The sequence below is a fragment of the Corvus brachyrhynchos genome, unplaced genomic scaffold (genome assembly GCF_000691975.1).
Source record: "Corvus brachyrhynchos isolate BGI_N302 unplaced genomic scaffold, ASM69197v1 scaffold43, whole genome shotgun sequence".
NCBI classification, from domain to species: Eukaryota; Metazoa; Chordata; class Aves; order Passeriformes; family Corvidae; genus Corvus; species Corvus brachyrhynchos.
In genome coordinates, this window is record NW_008237353.1 from 5,232,274 (window position 1) to 5,250,328 (window position 18,055).

Here is an 18,055-nt window from a genome sequence, read left to right on the forward strand (position 1 = left end):
ACTGTGACTGAATCAGGAGATACATGCAATTGAGTATTTTTTCCTTACTGATACCCACCCTAGTATTGGAGTAGGCAATACAGTCTTCAAAGAGCCAGAAGAAAAAGTTGTCCAAAATTATTTATTTATTTTACATTTATTGCCAAATTATGCAAGAAACAGGTGGAGCGCATAAAGATTCTGTCGAGCTAAGAGGGGATCATATGTAGAACAAATCTTAACAGTGATCAAGGAATCTGAAAAGACTAATTTATCAGTCTTTTCTGGACAGGGTCTCTTTTAGCCCCCAATCCTTTTCTTTCTGGCTTCTCTGCTTCCCCTTCCCCCAGTCTCTTCAAAGCTTCCAACCACTGTCATCATTCCCCATGCTTGCAAATGGATAAGCAAAGAGTCCTGCTTCTCAGAAACCCCCTGCAATCAGCTGGCTCACTCCATCTCCCCACCCCCAGCCCACTGCTCTCCCCCTCCACTGAGCACAATGTCCTGGTGACAGGTGGTTGCTGCTTTCTGTAATTCTGGATACAGCTCCAGTCAGACTCAGTGGCCTGTAAAAAAACCTAGAGCTTATGAAGAGAAAAAGCTCTGGCTCTGAAAGTGCTGAGGCAGGCTGGTACGGGGACTCAGTACAAAAAGCATTCAGCACAAAAAGCCAAACCCAAATGAAAAGAGCTGCTGCCAGGATCATCACGAGGTCCTCTGCTGCACAGATGTCTACTGAACTAAGCTGAAACTGATGAGTCTTTTATCGCACTCCCCTCCTCCCCCCCACCATAGATATCCACAGCAAGACTCAGCTGCCTGGCTCAATTATTATTATTTCAAGGGACACAGTATATGTGATAGACATATGACACTCAGAGAATGAAGCTCAGATAGGACTGTCTGGCAGAATTCCTCTTTTTTTTTTTTTATTTATTTTATTTTATTTTTATTGTTTCTCTTTTTTCTTTTTTTTTTCCTAGTCAGCAAAAAGCTGATTAGTTAGTTTACAGGAATGGAAAGGCTTTGGGTGCACTATGGTAGCAGTAGAAGCAGTGTTGTAGCAAACGAATTGCTTTCAGCATACTCAAGCAGGAGTCAGCTGACAAAGGTGGCTTCTGCAACTCGGTACATACATGGGTGCTCAGTGTTTTACTGCCTCCCTTGCAGTATTTTGCCATTCCAGTTAAATAGAAACAGGGCTGTTAACTGTGTGTTAACGTGCTCAGTCTGTGATCTATGCACAACATTTTACCCATTTACCTTGTTCTATGCCTGCAAATTTATTACAGTTTCTTCCCATGTATTTCAGAATGGGTTTATAAATTATAAGCCAGTTGCAAGCTTGTGATGGGCTATATCTCAGAAAGAATTCAGCACCTAAAAGCCCTTTGCTCCCAAGGCTCAGCTGATGTTTGCTTTTCAGTAAGTCTGAAGCACACGCTTATTTTCATTGTCTTGCAATCAAACATGGGACATAGACTTTGCTGTGTCAGAGTGCCTGTCAAACACCTGTTAATTTCTCTGAAAGCAGCAGGCATATAAAGCAAGCAGGGGCAATGGAAACTGGGCACTCAGCACCTTATGAACCTTGGCTATAGAGGAGAGAAGTAAGTGAAAGAGAGCTGCCTCTGGTTACTGCAGGTGCTGCAGTTTGCTAAAGAACAATTTTCAAGAAATGTGGAACAGGCAAAACATAAAGATCCCATTGTTTATATATTAGAATGGACAGCCTGCGGGGTTTTTACTTTAACCATCTGCCTTCCAACTTTTATATAAAAATTCTGCTCCCTAATAAATGTTTAACACATTAGGACACATATCTTGCTGGAAAGAAACCAAACCAAACTCCTTCTACTTCACAAGGATAAATTAGCAAGTGAAAAGCAAGACTTTCCAAAACCTCTTTTGTATGAATACAATCCTTTAACTTAGTACTTGGAAAGTTGAAGGTCTAGTCACTAATCTACTGACTCCATCACAGAAGGGTGAATTTAATTTAGGAACTGCTGGCTCCAGCACTGCATTTAGTTATACCAACTTGAAGAAATTTATATGATAATCTTTTTTATGAGCATATCTATTCTGGCTTTTTGAGCCAAACAGCAGATCAACCAAACAAAGATGTGCTTTACTGGCTAAGAAGTTAGCTGGCTATCTTTTTTGGCTGGACTGTTCCCTGCTTTATCTTCACTGGATGATGAGACATATAAATCAATGTCTACATGGAGAGGTGACACACTGTTTACACAGCAGGCTTGTATTATCATAGCAATCATATATGGGTAATAAATTAAACCGCATCAAGAAGCCAAAGATTTGCCCCATTAGAGCAAGGTCTTTTTTCTTTCAGTGTTACCAAGAGCCTGATAAAATACACAGATCTCTCCCATAAACTGTACCAAAGCATCCAGGTTTGACAAAGTTAAACCTGGAAATGTAAAGCATTTCTCCGTTTCTCTGTAAAAGCACTTTAACTGGCCATGTTGGAAAGCTTAAATCCTGCACGTAGCCCTGAGCTGGCTTCGTGCATTCGCATTGCCTTGCAAATACCTGTTACCTTCACAGGCAGGAACAAGGAAAGACTTTGTGACACTTGTCCACCCAACAAAGGCCTCAGGATATTTTTGATAGGGGAGTGGGGAAACATGAAAGCAACAGGACAACAAGACCAATGCACTAGGATCTGCTCTAAAGAGGAGAGTAGGGCCAGCTTTTCACCACTGGCTTTCTCCAAAGACTGCCTGGGTGGTTGGTGGTGTTGGTGAGTCCTGAGCTCATGGATCATGACACATGATGCAAGAGGAGATGTTGTGTCCTGTATCAGCTATTTTTTGCAATTCTCTAGTTAGTCACTAAAGACCTTAATGCAGCGAGAAACCTGGGATCAGGTTTAACCTTAACCTTTTATCACAGACAGCTACTTCTCTCTTTCTTCCAATTCTGTCACTGATTTTGTTAGGCAAAACTTAGAGAATCTCCCTCAAAAGAACAAAAGTGTCCTTTTGCAGAGTATTTTAAGAACTTTGTACTAAAGAAACAAAATATAAACATAGTGGAATTTAATAGCTCAGCAAATAAAAGCATGTAACTATAATTTCACCTCAAATACAAATGTTGTGAAGTTTTGGCCCATCTTCTTTTTTTTTTTTTTTTTTGGTCATTTCAGCAGAAAGAACTCCAACAAACGTTGTGTCTTTCTGATTCAGTACAAGAGGTTTGTTGTTGTTTAGACTCCTGTGTGCAAACAATACTTGAAGACAATGGGCCAAATTTATCCCTGGATTAAGTGCACTGACGTCAATGTAATTACAGTAGGAATTAATTTGCCTCAATGATGTCATTTTCTGGATCCTATATCTACTTCTAAAATGCAATTAGAATCCGATTTCCTCAGTCTTTTATTCTGGAGATAGGCAGCCTGAGTTTCCCCACAAAGATACTGGGTAACAAAAAAAGTAACTATCTCCTGGTCACTTAGCTGATCATTGTTGTTAGTACCAGCACTAGGGAGAGCAGGCTCAGAGGTTTTGCACTGTTTAAACAGAAGGTACCTGCATCTTAGCATTGCAGTTTAAACTCAGCCCAGGAGATCCACAGTCCTAGTTTAACTCCCTTTATTTTCTTTTCACAGGTTTTGGTTCATTCACTCTGACAAAATACAACATAGCAATTGATTTTGCTGTGAGTTTACTGGATGTCTATACACCATGAATTTGTTGTATAGTAATGCCATTACTTGGGTAATATTGACTTGGTCTATGCCATTACAAAGGATTACTGAATCAGACAGTATTGAGTGAATGTTTATTATAATAGGTTTTAACAGTAACTTTATTAAGGAATGCACTGGCTGTCTCAACACTTGCACCAGATCCAGGCACAGGTTAGCTTTTTAAAAAGTGTATCTTGTTGCTTTCTAAAAGCTTCTGTATCAAACTCAGTAATTTGCTTGTACGCAAAAATGTACAGACCTCGTTGAGAAACCTACAAAATACTACTACTACGAAAAAAAAGGGTGTTTAAAGTAATTATTAAGGACACCCATCAAGGCAAGCATGAGTTTTCTACCTCTTACAGAAGCTGACAAGTATGAATGTGCTTTCAGCTCAGGCGGAGCCTGTGCTGAAGCACAGCAAAATACACCATCATTAATGCGAGGAGAAGCTTAAACTGAGATTTTGCTCACCACTTCATTGCAGCATTCATATTTATTTGCCAAAAGTGAAGATATTAAACACAATAAACCCACTCTTCTTCATAAAGCGTTCTATAACTCCTTGCTTTTGGCTGTCATACATAAAAGTGTAGCAATCCAAAGTGGAAATATTGCAAAAAGTAGAAAAAGTGTATGACACGCACAAGAAAAGACAGGAAAAGACAGCGTGGAGCAGAAGAAAAAACTAGATGAAAAATGAATGTTATCAATTATTCCAGAGCTAGGATAATCCATTAGACAGAGCTCACACCTGATTTGCCCATTTCTGGGAAAACAAAAGAGATTATAGTCACTTCTCAGAGCCCACATTAACTATACCCAAGCCACTAATAGGCAATCTACAGCAGCAAGTTCCCCACAAGCAGAGGGCAGCCATGCACGAGGCCATCCTGGTCTGTGGTGCCTCAATAGCACCAGCTGGAGAAGGGCCAGAAGGCAGCAAAAAGAGGGGCTGCATAGGGCCAGTCACAGAGGCTCAAGCTGAGATCAGCTCTGCAGGGCACAACTGTGCTTGCTGGTTGAGATTCCTTCATGGCACAGATTAAAGAAATGCTGATGTGTATGTTAAAGAGAAATACTAGCCCCTGTTCAAAAAGCCCTTGGCACATTTAAGATTTGTCAGTTTTAGCTGTCCTGTGGATTTGCCTTTCAGTTTTATCCTCAAGTCTTTTATACATGGGGCGAGGCTTTCTGTTCTAAGAAGCCAGAGAGAATGCATATTCCCCAAATTTTTCTCAGATGTTTTTGTATCCTGACTCAAAGTTTCTCTAGATAAGAGGGATAAGAGGGTAAAGCAGTTTGGAGCAATCTAAGTGAATGTAATTTTCTTTATCCATAATATGCCTATTTTCCAGGCATCAAACCAGATTTTAGGAAAATTCTCCTCCTTCCCTTCTCCAGGTCCTACTCCGGCTGTAAACATCCTTCACATGGGGAAGTGTGGCTGGCACCAGGCCTAACCAGATCACAAAACAATTTATATAAAAGTTTGGACCTGAACAGTCTCATGGAGGGAACCTTATTTAATCATCACAGAGATCAGAACTGGAACAAAATTTCCTGGCCCACAGTTTTTGGAGGTTACTCTAGGTCTCTGGCTAAAAGTTAGTCATTAATTTGTTGAATGGCCAGCGTGCCAGGGAGAACTCCCTGGATAACAACAGGTTTCAGCATGGAGGAGATTTTTCAGTGCCTGTTCTTGTAGCATAAGCTAAAAATGACACTAGAAAAGGAGTATAGGATGATATCTGCTTTCTCAGACAAATGGGCTCTTGAGTCTCTGGGAATTGAGACCTCTACCCCATTACGATAAGAAAAACAACCTCTATGAGCAAAAAGTTATGACCTTCTCTCTGTCTCCTCCTCCCTTCCCCATTCTCCTTCTGAGCAGATTATAAAACAAAGAGAGAATTTCTGGAGTTGTCTCCAGCTCCTGCAGAGTTTCCATGGACACTGGTTGCCTAAATATCTTTTTGTGTCTTAAGGGAGAAAAAGTATCTCCTGGTCTAATTCAGGGGGGGTCCATTGCTTTGAATGGCAGCCCTGTCCAGCCTCACATAAAAGATTACTGGAGCACACCAGAAATGCAATAAAATTGAGAACTTGTTTACTTGTCCCAAGCAGCAGAAGAAAACTGCTTGACTGGAGGACAGAAAGCTCCATGAAATCTCTAGGACAATCTCAAAAGTATTAATACATAATTGATCTTGGGGTTTGAGTGTGTTTATTTGATGGATTGGTTGGTTTTGGTTTTGTTTGGGTTTTGTTTTGTTGTTTGGGTATTTGTTTGTTTAGCGGATTTTTTGGTTTGGGTTTGGTTTTGGTTTTTTTTGTGGTTTGGTTTGGTTTTTTTGGGCTTTTTTGTGGCATTGTTAAGTTGGTTTTTTTTTTGTGGTATTTTGTTTTGCTTTGCACTGTTTGTGTTATACACTGTAAGTATGCTATACAAGGCAGATATGTACTTTCCAACCACGCCTCATTTTATGGCAGATTTTGGAACATGTTATTGTTACCATACATGAACATGAACAACAGTAGGTTATGGGGCGGCAACCAAATTAAGAGTTGTATGCACACAAATCAACAGATTTCCTGGGCTGAAATAGCTCCACATTTTAGGTGAAATGAGATGCTTTTACACATCTTAGTATCTAATTTGGTCTCTGATGTCTCACCAATCAAATTTTATTGATTATTACCCAATACTAGTAGTTCGCAAAACTCTATTGCTCAGAGGTGTGTAAATTGAGGTAGCTTTTGAAAAAGCACGTTAGAATTTGGCAACTTTTGCTAGCAATTACTCTGCCTCCAAATTAGATGCATGGATATGTTCCGCTTTAACTGTATCTGACATCTGTTGAGTGCTTTGGGGATACTGGCGATGGGAAGAGAGGCATAAGGTTGGGGTCATTGCTTAAGGGCAGCTCTAGTGCATGTTATTTCTTTGATCACATATTTATGCTGTGAGAGAACATAAAGGAGTCTATTCTCTGCTTGATAGACATATCTGAGTGTCATTGATGCTAGAGGACTCAGATTACCAGTTACAGCTTTACACAGTCTTTTTCTGTATATTAATTAGCTCGAGCATTGCATAAGGATATTTTTATAGGAATCCTTAAAAAGTACGCTCTGTATTACAATCAGACTCCTGTCTCCGTCCATGGGAGCCCTGCCTTCTGTCAACGTTTTGTCTGAGGATGAACTGAAGGACTTTCTCCCTCCAGCTCCTACAGAGCCTTCATCACCTCCACTTCATGTTTAAAACTCAACCCAGATTCTTGGCAAGGTGAGACAAAAATCCAGGCAAGGCAGACTAATGCAGAGTTTGTATTAACATTTTGAGTCAATCTAGGTTTTTTACAATGGTTCCTGAAATGCTATACCAGAGAAAACACCACTGAGTTGTAAACAGAAAAACTGCACACAAGTCTCAGAATTTGCTTTACAGACTTTGTTATCTGTTAAGTAAGCAGGAAATGATGGTATTAATGAAAACAGAAAGCTAAGATTTATTCCCAGAACAGTGGGCTGTGGAAGCCTATTCATACAAAGTCATTGCCTCTGGGGCTCCCTGATCGATGCAATGTTTTTACCCTCCACCACACCCAGGCAGAAATTTTCCTGATGACTTCTAGGCTGCATACATATTTTGACTTCTGAAGGCTTTTAAGATTGGTGATAAATACAGAAATGTCATACATACAAACAGAACATACATGTCAAATATCACAAGAGCATTAAATTCACCTATCTGACCCCTGGGTTCATTTCAGCCCTTTTCACTGCCGTTTGCCCTCTCAGTGCTATTTCCTGGCCCAGCTCAATTAAAGAACAAATTCATCCCTGCACGTGTCCTAAGGGCCCTAATGAAGTCAGCTGCCAAACTCCCATCATGCAGCTGCCTGGCTGCAGGATCTGATGGCCACTTGTCAGCTGCTTCACCAAGTCAAACCCAGACAAAGACTCCTTTGATGGGCTGCCTTTCTCCAATCAATCTACACCTTCTCCTCTTGGACTTCAGCATCTGCTTCGGTGTAATTTGATTTTATATTCAGTGCAGCCTGACCCTATTGATAAATTAAATCTATCTAAACCTGATATCCTCATGCCACCACGGGGTAAATGACTTGCTGTTTAATTTTGGCTTTTGCCGGATGTGACATGGTATCAATATTGACTCTTTCTTGTGTGTGTTTGGGTCATTATTTGAATAATTTAGGCTCCAGGTCACAATTTGGGTGGGGGGAAAGAGGAGAGAGCCTTTTCCGAAGTATGTCCAAAAAAAAGTAAATCACAATAATTCCTTCTAGGATTTTAGCATTGCTTTCCATAATTATGTTGGTTTCTTTCCTGATAATCACATTTTATTTCTCTGTCTTCCAAGTGTATTTGACATACACACAAAAAAAATCCAGCTTTAATAAACAAAGTAACATTAATTTAAAAATTCTCTAATAACTAGAATAACTACTCACTAAAGTCTGTTTTCTATGTAGAATGAAATAGAAGACTTTTCTCATATGCACAACTTCTATTTGTAAACAAATAAAACACACACACAAAGGGAACAAATGAGAAAAATCCTGAAACCTATATACCTTATTTGATATCTTTTCAATGCCTCAAAATTAAAAGAAATACAATATTTTATCTCTACAACATCCTATTTTATGGGTGAGAAATTGTAGAAGTCTACCTTTCTAGGAACTCCAGCACTTTTCCTTCAAACTACTGACGTTTCACAATTAACTTTTTTTTTCTTTCAAAGAAAAGATCTCCTGCTTCCACACGTACCTGCCTCCTTCACCAAAGACTTGTTGATCCCATCTGCTTCCTCCTTCTCTTTTCACAGACTCGAGGGCCACCTACAATCATCGCCCTTCTCAGGTCTAGGCAAAACAGTTCCAGGCCATTGGGAAACAGAGCTTGTAAATAAATGTGTCCACAGAAAGCACTCTGAAGTATTTTAGTGAAGAATAAAAGTCTTCCCTTTTCACAATATTATTCTGGGTTTTCAGAAAAGGACCTTACAATTCCTGCTACTATCCACCTACTGTTTGCCAGCTGTGTGCTGCCCTAAGGCTACTCTTTGAGAACAATGGGTGCACACCGAGTTCTTCTGGAATGGGAGCCAGGGGAGGAAGGAACTGAAATTCTTAGCAAGCTTAGCAAGCTGGTTTTTGTCTGGCAAAAAACCAGCAAAAAAACCCAACCAACCCACCAACCAATCAACCAACCAACAGAAATAGAAAAAAAAAAAGGCGGCAGAAAAGGAAAAAATCTTCATACAAATTTGGAATGAGACCATCTGAGAGTAGCCACCAATTCATCACTACACAACAACCTGGGTTCCCCAGTCATAAATGGGCAACATCTCCTGTTATAAAACCCTGTTACCTGGCAACTAACAAATATTATAACACCTGCCCCAGATGGAATAAGATTTTCCATGTGGTGTTACCTGGTCTGGGGCTTCTCTTCCTTTTAAAAGCTAAAAAGTTCAAAAGTTTTAGGAGTTTTCTTAAAAGAACAGTGTCCCCTGATGCTCACCTCAATTTCCTCACCCAAGAAGGCAGAAATAACTTCTTTGCTTAACTAAACATCCCCTTCTTATAACCTGAGCAATCAGGGCATCTTGGTCCTACCATCACATGAAGGCATCTTGCTGACCTCCTTGTCCAGGTTGAATCTCCTAATTTTCTTGAAATCAGAGCATGTTGAGAATCCTTTTTACAATGGTGGTTTACAAGAAGTTTCTCACTCCTCTGCTGTCTACCTGTGTCTGTAGTGTGTCTGCAGACATGGCAGCTCTAGCCCCCGTCAATTTTCTGGTCAGCTGCCTGACACAGGCACCAAAGCCTCTGAGGAGTCCTTTCTAAAGTGATGGCAGAGCTGCAGGTTTAAATTTCAATCTAAACTTAACAGTTTAGTTTGGATTGCTTTTTGGTTTTTTTACTTTGATAGCTGAAATGTAAACTTTTATCCAATTTAACTTAAGAGAAAATGTCAAAGTAATTGTGTATCCATGAAGAAAAACGCCCTTTTTTATTTGTGTTTGAGATCTAATTACTCAAAGACTTTTCTCAGCTGTTGTGTGCTAGATCAACAGTGCCCTGAGAGTGGTTTGAAATTGGAGTTGCTTTTCAAGAAAGGACTCTAGACTACAACCTTTTCCAATCACTGATGTTGTTTAGATCTTTGTAAAGGACTAAAGCCTCTACAAAACCAGAAAGCAATCAGTGACCACTATCAGGATGACTCTATTTCAAAGAAATGCTTGTAGGCATTTTTAAACCAGGGCACCAAACTGCCAAAATTCACCCTTTATTATTTTCCAATTACATTTCGTCCTTCCTTACAGTGGTGTAAAGTGGAGTGAAGTGCACAGATGCACTAGTCTAGAAGAAAATCTGTGGTCTTCCACCCTGCTAAGTTTTGTCTACATCACCCCACTCTAAGAAACCCTAAACGTTTCCAGCAGAGAAGTGCAGAGGGCAAAGCCGGGTCTCTATTTGCCAAGTAAAGTGGCCAAAGACCAGCATTCCCATGGGGAATCAGCTATGTTGATTGAGAGGACGAGGGTATATAACCACACATGTATGCATCTGCACACAATCTGTGAAATTCCTTAAAACAAAGCTACTCAGCTTTGACCGTGTCCCAAAAGAATGACCTTAGGAGATGATATTAAATGCTTGTGGTTCTCTGTCGGTCTCTGTTGTGCACCTTGACCCATGTTTTGGAAACAGTAGTTTTCGTCCAAGATTTGAGTAATTCCCTAGGATTGTGCCTGCCCGATAATGGGTTGTCTCACAGTGCAGCCAGCCTTGGGGCTGGCTCCTTAGGACCCTGGAAGATGTTTGCCCTGTCACTATTAGAGCTGGTTTCATTAGGTTATAGTTACTACACGTGTCTGTTTTTGTTTCTAAAGGCTGTAGTTCTATTGGGTTTTTTGTTTCAGAATGTGAAGAAAATTCAGCAAGCCAATATAAACTACCTTGGATTTGGGAATGATTAGTTCTATCTTTTCATTCAAATCTTACCTTTGGTGTGATCTAATGTAACATCTTGTCAAACCTGGAGTGTAAAAAGCTTCTCCACAGAAGAGAAACTTCTCCACAGAAACCCTGCAACTCCAAGACTTGTCCAGAACAATGACAAAAATAAACAGCCAACAGGTACAAACACATCTGCCCACTTGGAGCAGCACAAACGAACAGTGCATGCCCAAGGGGCAGCACAGCAGTGCCACTTCCAGCTGCAGCTGCACTTACAGAGAAACTGTTAGAAATTCCATCCTTCCTGAACTTTTCTGATGGTCCATGATTGGCTTGAGATTTTGGGAGGGACAGTAGCTTTTAATTATAATATTCAGTTTAAATATATACACACACACACACACACACATACATATATACACATAAAATGAGCATAAAATGCACATAAAATTTACGTGAATAGAAATAACTTTATTAAAAAAACTATTATTTCCATGAAAACACCGGAAATGAGAAAATGCTTCATTTTGGGTGCAAATATAATTTGTGTAAAGCTGCTGCTGTTAAATAAATTTTGACAGCTGACAGAACTGACAGCCAGTGGTACTTCCGCTGTTGCCTTTATATATGTATATATATATATGCTATATGAGCTTTTAAAAATTGAAGTATCATCTTCCAGCTGTTGTAGTTAAATAAAAAATTTCATCCTATATGTTGTTCAGCTCTCCGTACTTCCATTTAAGCTGCATATTCCTGGAGGGATTGCAAGGTGACAAACTTGCTTAGAAACTAATGAGGTAGCAAATTATGTCCATTGGTAGTTACTGAAAGTCCACTGACTTAAAGCAAGGTAATTTCAAATTGACCTCAGTTCTTTCCTTTAAAAGAAAAAAGTCTTTATGAAACTTCATATTCCAGCCCATGATTCCATTGTTAAGATGAATTGTAGAAAGGTTTCGTTTGAAGGGATCTTAAAGATCTGGTTCTAACCGTGGACAGGGACACCTCCCACTAGACCAGGTTGTTCAAAGGCCCATCCAAGCTAGTCTTGAACAACTTACCAGGGAAGCATGTTCCAGTGCCCCACCACCCTCACAGTAAAGAATTCCTTCCTAACATCTAATCTAAATCTACCTTCTTTCAGTTTAAAACCACTGCCCCTTGTCCTATCACTACATGCCCCTGTAAAAAGTCCCTCTCCAGCTGTCTTGTAGGCTCTCTTCAGGTATTGGAAGGTGCTATAAGGTGACCCTGGGGTCTTCACATCTCCAGACTGAACAATCCCAACTCTCTCAGCCTGTCCTCGTAGAGGAGGTGGTCCAGTCCCCTGCTCATCTTTGTGGACATGCTCCAGGTGTGGTCTCACAAAAGTGAAGTAGAAGGGAGAATCACCTCCCTTGATTTCCTTGCCAGAAATCTTTTTCCATTTTTAAACCCAGGGGTTATGTTTTCCCTTTTTGCAACTCCTGGGAAACTTCTATCCTTGGCTTTGGCTGGCATAGAGCCAATTTTCTTCATAGTGGCTTGTTTGAGGCTGTGTTTTGAATTTGGGCTTAAATCTTTGTTGATAACATAGAGATGTTTTTGTTATTGCTGAGCAGTGCTTACACAGAGCCAAGGCCTTTTCTGCCCCTCATGCCACCCCACCAGCAAGTAGTCTGGGGGGGCATGAGAAGTGGGGAGATGACACAATCAGGACAGCTGACCCCAAATGACCAAAGGGATAGTTCCTGTAACATCCTGCTCAGAAATAAAAAACAAGGTGAAGAAGAAGGAAGGGGAGGACATTTGGAGTGATCACATTTTGACCTCCCTAGTAACCATTATTCATTATGTAATCTTGCTTTCCTGAAGATGACTGAACATCTGCCCTCTACGCATGAGAAGTGGTGAATTAATTCCTTGTTTTGCTCTGCTTGTGTGTTTGGTTTTATCACAATCCATAAGTTTTCTCACCTTTACCCTTCCAGTCCTCTCCCCCACCATACCAGGGGAAAGTGAGCAATTGGCTGCACAGTGTTCAATTGCCAACTGTGGGTAAAATATGATAGAACTTCACCAGTCTGCAACAACTTTTCAAATATGATAGAATGGCTTAGTAACTTCATCTGCCACGTCCCTCAAGACCCCTGGTTTTATCTTGCAGGTCCCATAGATTTTTGCACACTAAGGTTCCTTATAGATGGTCTTGAATCTTATCTTCTCCTGTGGTGGGCAGTACTTACCATGGAAACAGCACATAGATCTCAAGGTTAAGAGTTATTCCTTCACAGGAAAAGTCACTTCTGCTCAATATTTGCTCGGTTGAAAGATGTCTTTGTTTACTGCAGTATGGTATCTAGAAGGCACTGTTCTCATACATCAAGGAAAAGTAGAGATGTCTGTGGAAAATGTTTTACTTCTTTGCTAAAAGAAGAAAAAAATCCATATCCAAATACCAGCCAGCCAGAACTACTTTAGTAACTCAGTGCTTGAGTGTAGACAACTTAGAAGGAAATCAATGATAATCTCACTTCTGAAAATCTGACCTTGCTCACTGAAGCATAGCTAAGTTGCATCAACTTCACCTAACCTGTCATCCCTTTATAATTGACCCTATCCGTGGAACTAAGCAAATAGTTAGAGACAAAGATACATTTATTAGTCTTTCAATAAAGATAGTTATCTGCCCTTAGTGTAAAAAAGCCACTTGTTTTATACCTGCTGGTACATATCCACGAACTCAGATGCTATACTGAAAACAGGCCTGAACTAGACTAGAAGCTGGCTGCTTGATGTACTAGTTCACAATACTTCTTTACCATTAAAAAAGGGAAAAGTATCCACTAATTATTTTCAAGACATTGAGGAGGAACAGCAATGCCTTCATTGTTCTCTTACACTGGAAAAAGTCATCCATTCCTTTTATTGTTTCACTGAAGTTTTACTTTTTTACTGTTATCTCTCTTGTTTCTTCTCTTTTAGAAAGGCCAGTGTTTCCAAGTATTTAATTTGGCAATGTGAATGTGAGCACGGGAATGGGTGTCAAGCAGAAGTTCTCTCCAAAGCGGAGCTATTTCTCTATTTTGACAAGGCATATATTTTGTGACTGCCTCCCCTTTGCCATAATAGCCCTCCTCACTCCACCCGATCATCTCTAACTTGTCTCCTCTTTCTCCAATAAGATATAAGTTCAAAAATCAGTCTCGATTTAGTAGTTAGCAGATGAACAGTACTGAGATTAAAATTAAGAGGTTTAAGGTGAAGTATCATGTCTCAACAGGCTAGAAAAGCTTGGACATACAATGACAGAATTCTGATATGAAAGGTTTAAGTAACAACTAACTAAATTTCTGACTTCATTATATTCAAGTTTGTTGCTGTTTTTCTTTACAAATATTCTTCATTTGTTTTTAGTTATTTAGCCTGAGAGGCATCCTTTCTATGTACCACCTAGTGGGATAATGTAAGTAGCCACTGGGATTTTTCGTGGCTCTTTTATCTGATAAAAGCAACCAAACTCATGTGATCTAGAATCATTAATCAAACTACTCTTTAACCAGAGAGAAATCCAACCAGCATTCATGCATCATTGTGGCGTGCCCACTTGATGCAAGTGCACCTCATTTACAGAGAGTAAAAAGTTGATCTCGCTTTGAAAGACAGGCATTGGCTCACTGAACCTCTTCCTGGCAAAAATAAATGATGATCATAGATGGACATCAGCTAAGAAGTACACAACGATAGCTGAGGCTTGAGTTTTTCATTCATTCTCTTCAGATAACTATTCACAGTGTGAATAGTACAGTGTGAGAGGAAAAAATAGATTTACTAGCAGGGAAGTATGTAAGGAGCACAAAAGACATTTTCTTAATGAGTCACTCCATTGATGCAGTCAAGCTAGATTGTCACATCAAAAAAATCCAGGGAGATGGAAATCTTCCTTCTCTGTAGCTAGCTGGGTTTTCCTGCTTAACACAACTGGTCTTCTAGTCATGTGCACTTCACTTCTAACAGAAACAGAAGGTTTAAGTGCAATGAACAGACAGGACACCTTACTCATCCCTTTTACTTTATTCTATATACTTCTAATTTAAAATCTTACTATATATTACCAGTAAATCAGGTTATTTTGCCACTCCTTTATTACATTTCTTCTCTGTTCTGAAGATTCCTATTAAAATTACTCTAGGTCTCTCTGTCACAATTTATTTGATAGTCTATAGGTGTAAGAGTCACAATTATAGACCAAAACCTCAAACAAAATACAGGATAGAAAGTCAACCTCTTAAAATAAAGGAGAAAAGAAAGTCAGTGCAACCATTATATAGATCATTTTCTACACAGATTTATTTGCTGTTTGGGAACAAAGTTGTTTGAACAAATGAATTTGTTCATTGTGCAAAGTCATTCAGGCACGCTTTTCTTGTAAATTGCTACTAAGATTTGAACTGCACATGGAGGTCATTTGTGTAACTGCCCCATCATCATTAAAGGTTCTTGAGATGGAGCTCTCATCCTACAAACATTCTGAAACATTATTTCATAGCTGGTTGTTTTGTCAAAAATTCCTGCTATGAAAACAACATATTTTTTCATAAAGGGGAAAAAAACCACCTGAAAGTATATGGACACTGCAAAACTGGTTTTTGGGGCTTCGGGTGGGGGGGAGGGTTTAGCACTGTGTAGCTAGTTTAAATAGAAGCTTTCTACACAAATCCAAACTCTACATGGGATATACACTTCCACATCCTACAAAAAACATTTCCATCCTTTTCTGATTTATGGCATGTTGTAACTAGTTCTACAGCAATCCTAGCATGCTATGATCAAACTAGTTTTTGCTAATTCTTTTCCAACAGCAAAATATTATACAACAGCAATTTAATGAGTGGTCTGTTATGTAAATCAATGGAATATAACATGTAAAAGAGTAGCTGGTGTTGGCAAAAGGAATGACTGTTAAAAACATCAACAACTGATATGAATGTTTCATACTCATGTGAAATATTTGTTTCATATTCCTTCACTCCCCTAGATCAAGACATTTGCTAGGGTAATTATAAGTGTTAAGACATAAGCCAAGTCACCAGTTTCAATTTATTTTTTTTAATTAGGCGTATTATATTAGACACTTGCCTGCAAAAGGCATTCTACTGGACACCCTTAAATAGATCAGCCAGGCTCAGCTGCAATGTTATATATGAAGGGAAAAGAGCAAGGGAGAGATGGTGGAAGCAGATTGCCTGGGAGATGGCTTACCTCAAAACAGCCTGGAAAGAAGCACATGTCAGGGCTTGGGACCAGGGTGGAGGGGTGATGTCAGTCTTCATAGCCCTAGGCTTAGCTGATGTGTATTCATTTTGAAATTTAGCAGTTGCTGTGCAAATTCATGAAAAGTACAGTATGCCAAGTTCATACTGGACTCTTATGCATCAGTTTGCTCAGATGTGAGTCTCAAGAGTGTTTTAAACAAACCTCAGACTTGCTGCTGGATACAGGAGTTATCTAAAAGCATATTACATTTGGCTGGCCCCAGGAAACCTACCACAAGAGGTGAGGTAAGCTCAAGAGTACTTGCTACAGGAACCTGCTCTGGTTTACATTAAAAACATGGAATGTTTTAATAAAACAATCAAGTAAACAACAGCTTGATGGACTGAAAAAGTTCAAGGGTCCCTATGCCTTTATCTAACTCTCTCTTCATTTTTGCAGTAGAATATTTATCAATGGAATGGACTCTGAACAAGATTACATAACACCTGTTTTTTGCCTAAACATTGCTCCAGTTGAGTCCATTTGTCGTTTTGTTCTCTTCATCCTGAAAGCTGCAACATCAAGATTTTAAGATGGCAGCCCCAAGGAGAATAAAACACAGGCTTCTTTAAATTTTTTAATGGTAAATATGGTTCCTACAGGGATTTTCATCAGAGCTCACAAAAGTCAGAAGATCTCAACAGCGTATCGTAAGATTAACAAAAGCAGAAGTAAATGCACCGATATATAGACAAGAGTATAGTGCAAAGTCATTATATGCAGAGATAGAAATCCAAAGACATGTCAGAAACACCGAATTTTATGCATAATTTAACAGTCTGGAGTCCTACACAGTTTGAACTGTAATAAAACTGGTTTTAAGGGGAAGGGAGCTTAACATCAACTTTGCTAAACAGAGTCTTGATGGAGAAAGCAAATCTTACTTGCAAATGCATCAAGTTTGGAGTATGTTTCCTACCAATAAAGATAATGGTAACATCCATTAATGGAGCTGAAACATTTCTCTGAAGTTATAAGCAAAATGTTTCATGTCAGAGATATGACTTGTTTGCAAAAGCCTTGATTTTTTAAAAGCGTTTAAATGACCTGTAGAAATATAATACAGTGAAAGGCTACCAAAAACTGAAAGAAAAACATTTTGGTTTAATTCAGGTAGAATTTTACTTATTGAAAACTTTTATTTTTCATTTTACTCAAAACCCTCCAAAAATACTTGTTCTCTCTGACTTTAACCCAAGTATTTTCTTGAACTTTTTTCTCTATTATTTACCAAGTTTTATATGTAAAGATTTTGATTTATGTATTTCAACTGTGTACTATATTGTACATGACAAAATTTATAAGAGACATAGTACCTCATTGTTAAACTGATGGACAAGCTGACATACACCCAGGATTTTTCTCACACCATGTTTCAGGCAGCAGCTGGATCAGAAAGCTCACCTGTTTTTCCCCACCATGTATATAATCTGGTTCAATAACAGGGATTTTACAGCATAATAAACCCCCTTGCTTCAGATATATTCTCTTTTTTCTTCTTTTATAACACAATTGTAGGACTACAAAAAACTATTTGCAGGCAGAAGCTGAATTAGGTAAATAGTTTCTGCCCTCTACACGTATTTCCTTTGCTTTTGTACATAGCAGTTGTAGATGTCAAACACTTAGAACAAATCTCCATATTTTTTAGTAAAATGTATCAATTTCCACCTTCTGAAAGAAGGTTTGGTTTTTTCATTTAATAAAGTCATAATATTAACAATAGTAAACCAGTTTTGTTTCAAGGTCAGCTGTTTGCCTCTGCATGACCTTAAAGGCAGCAGTCAATCATTTGCACTGCCATTGACATGAGCTTAGAATTTAGAGGATAGATGGTAATGTCTCAGCCAGGAAAACTTCTTGTCTTCCATTAAGTAGAGCAGTAGTACTGCATACTGCAAAACAAGCTGGGAAGGTGAGGGATTTTTTTCTCTATTCTCTGTTGTTGCCATCCCTCCTTCTGGTCATATCTTTGCTCATACCCAGCTTTTCCAAGATAGGCAGGTGTGGCCGTTGGGGAAAAATCTTCTGCATTTCATGGGAAAACATGAGAAGTTAT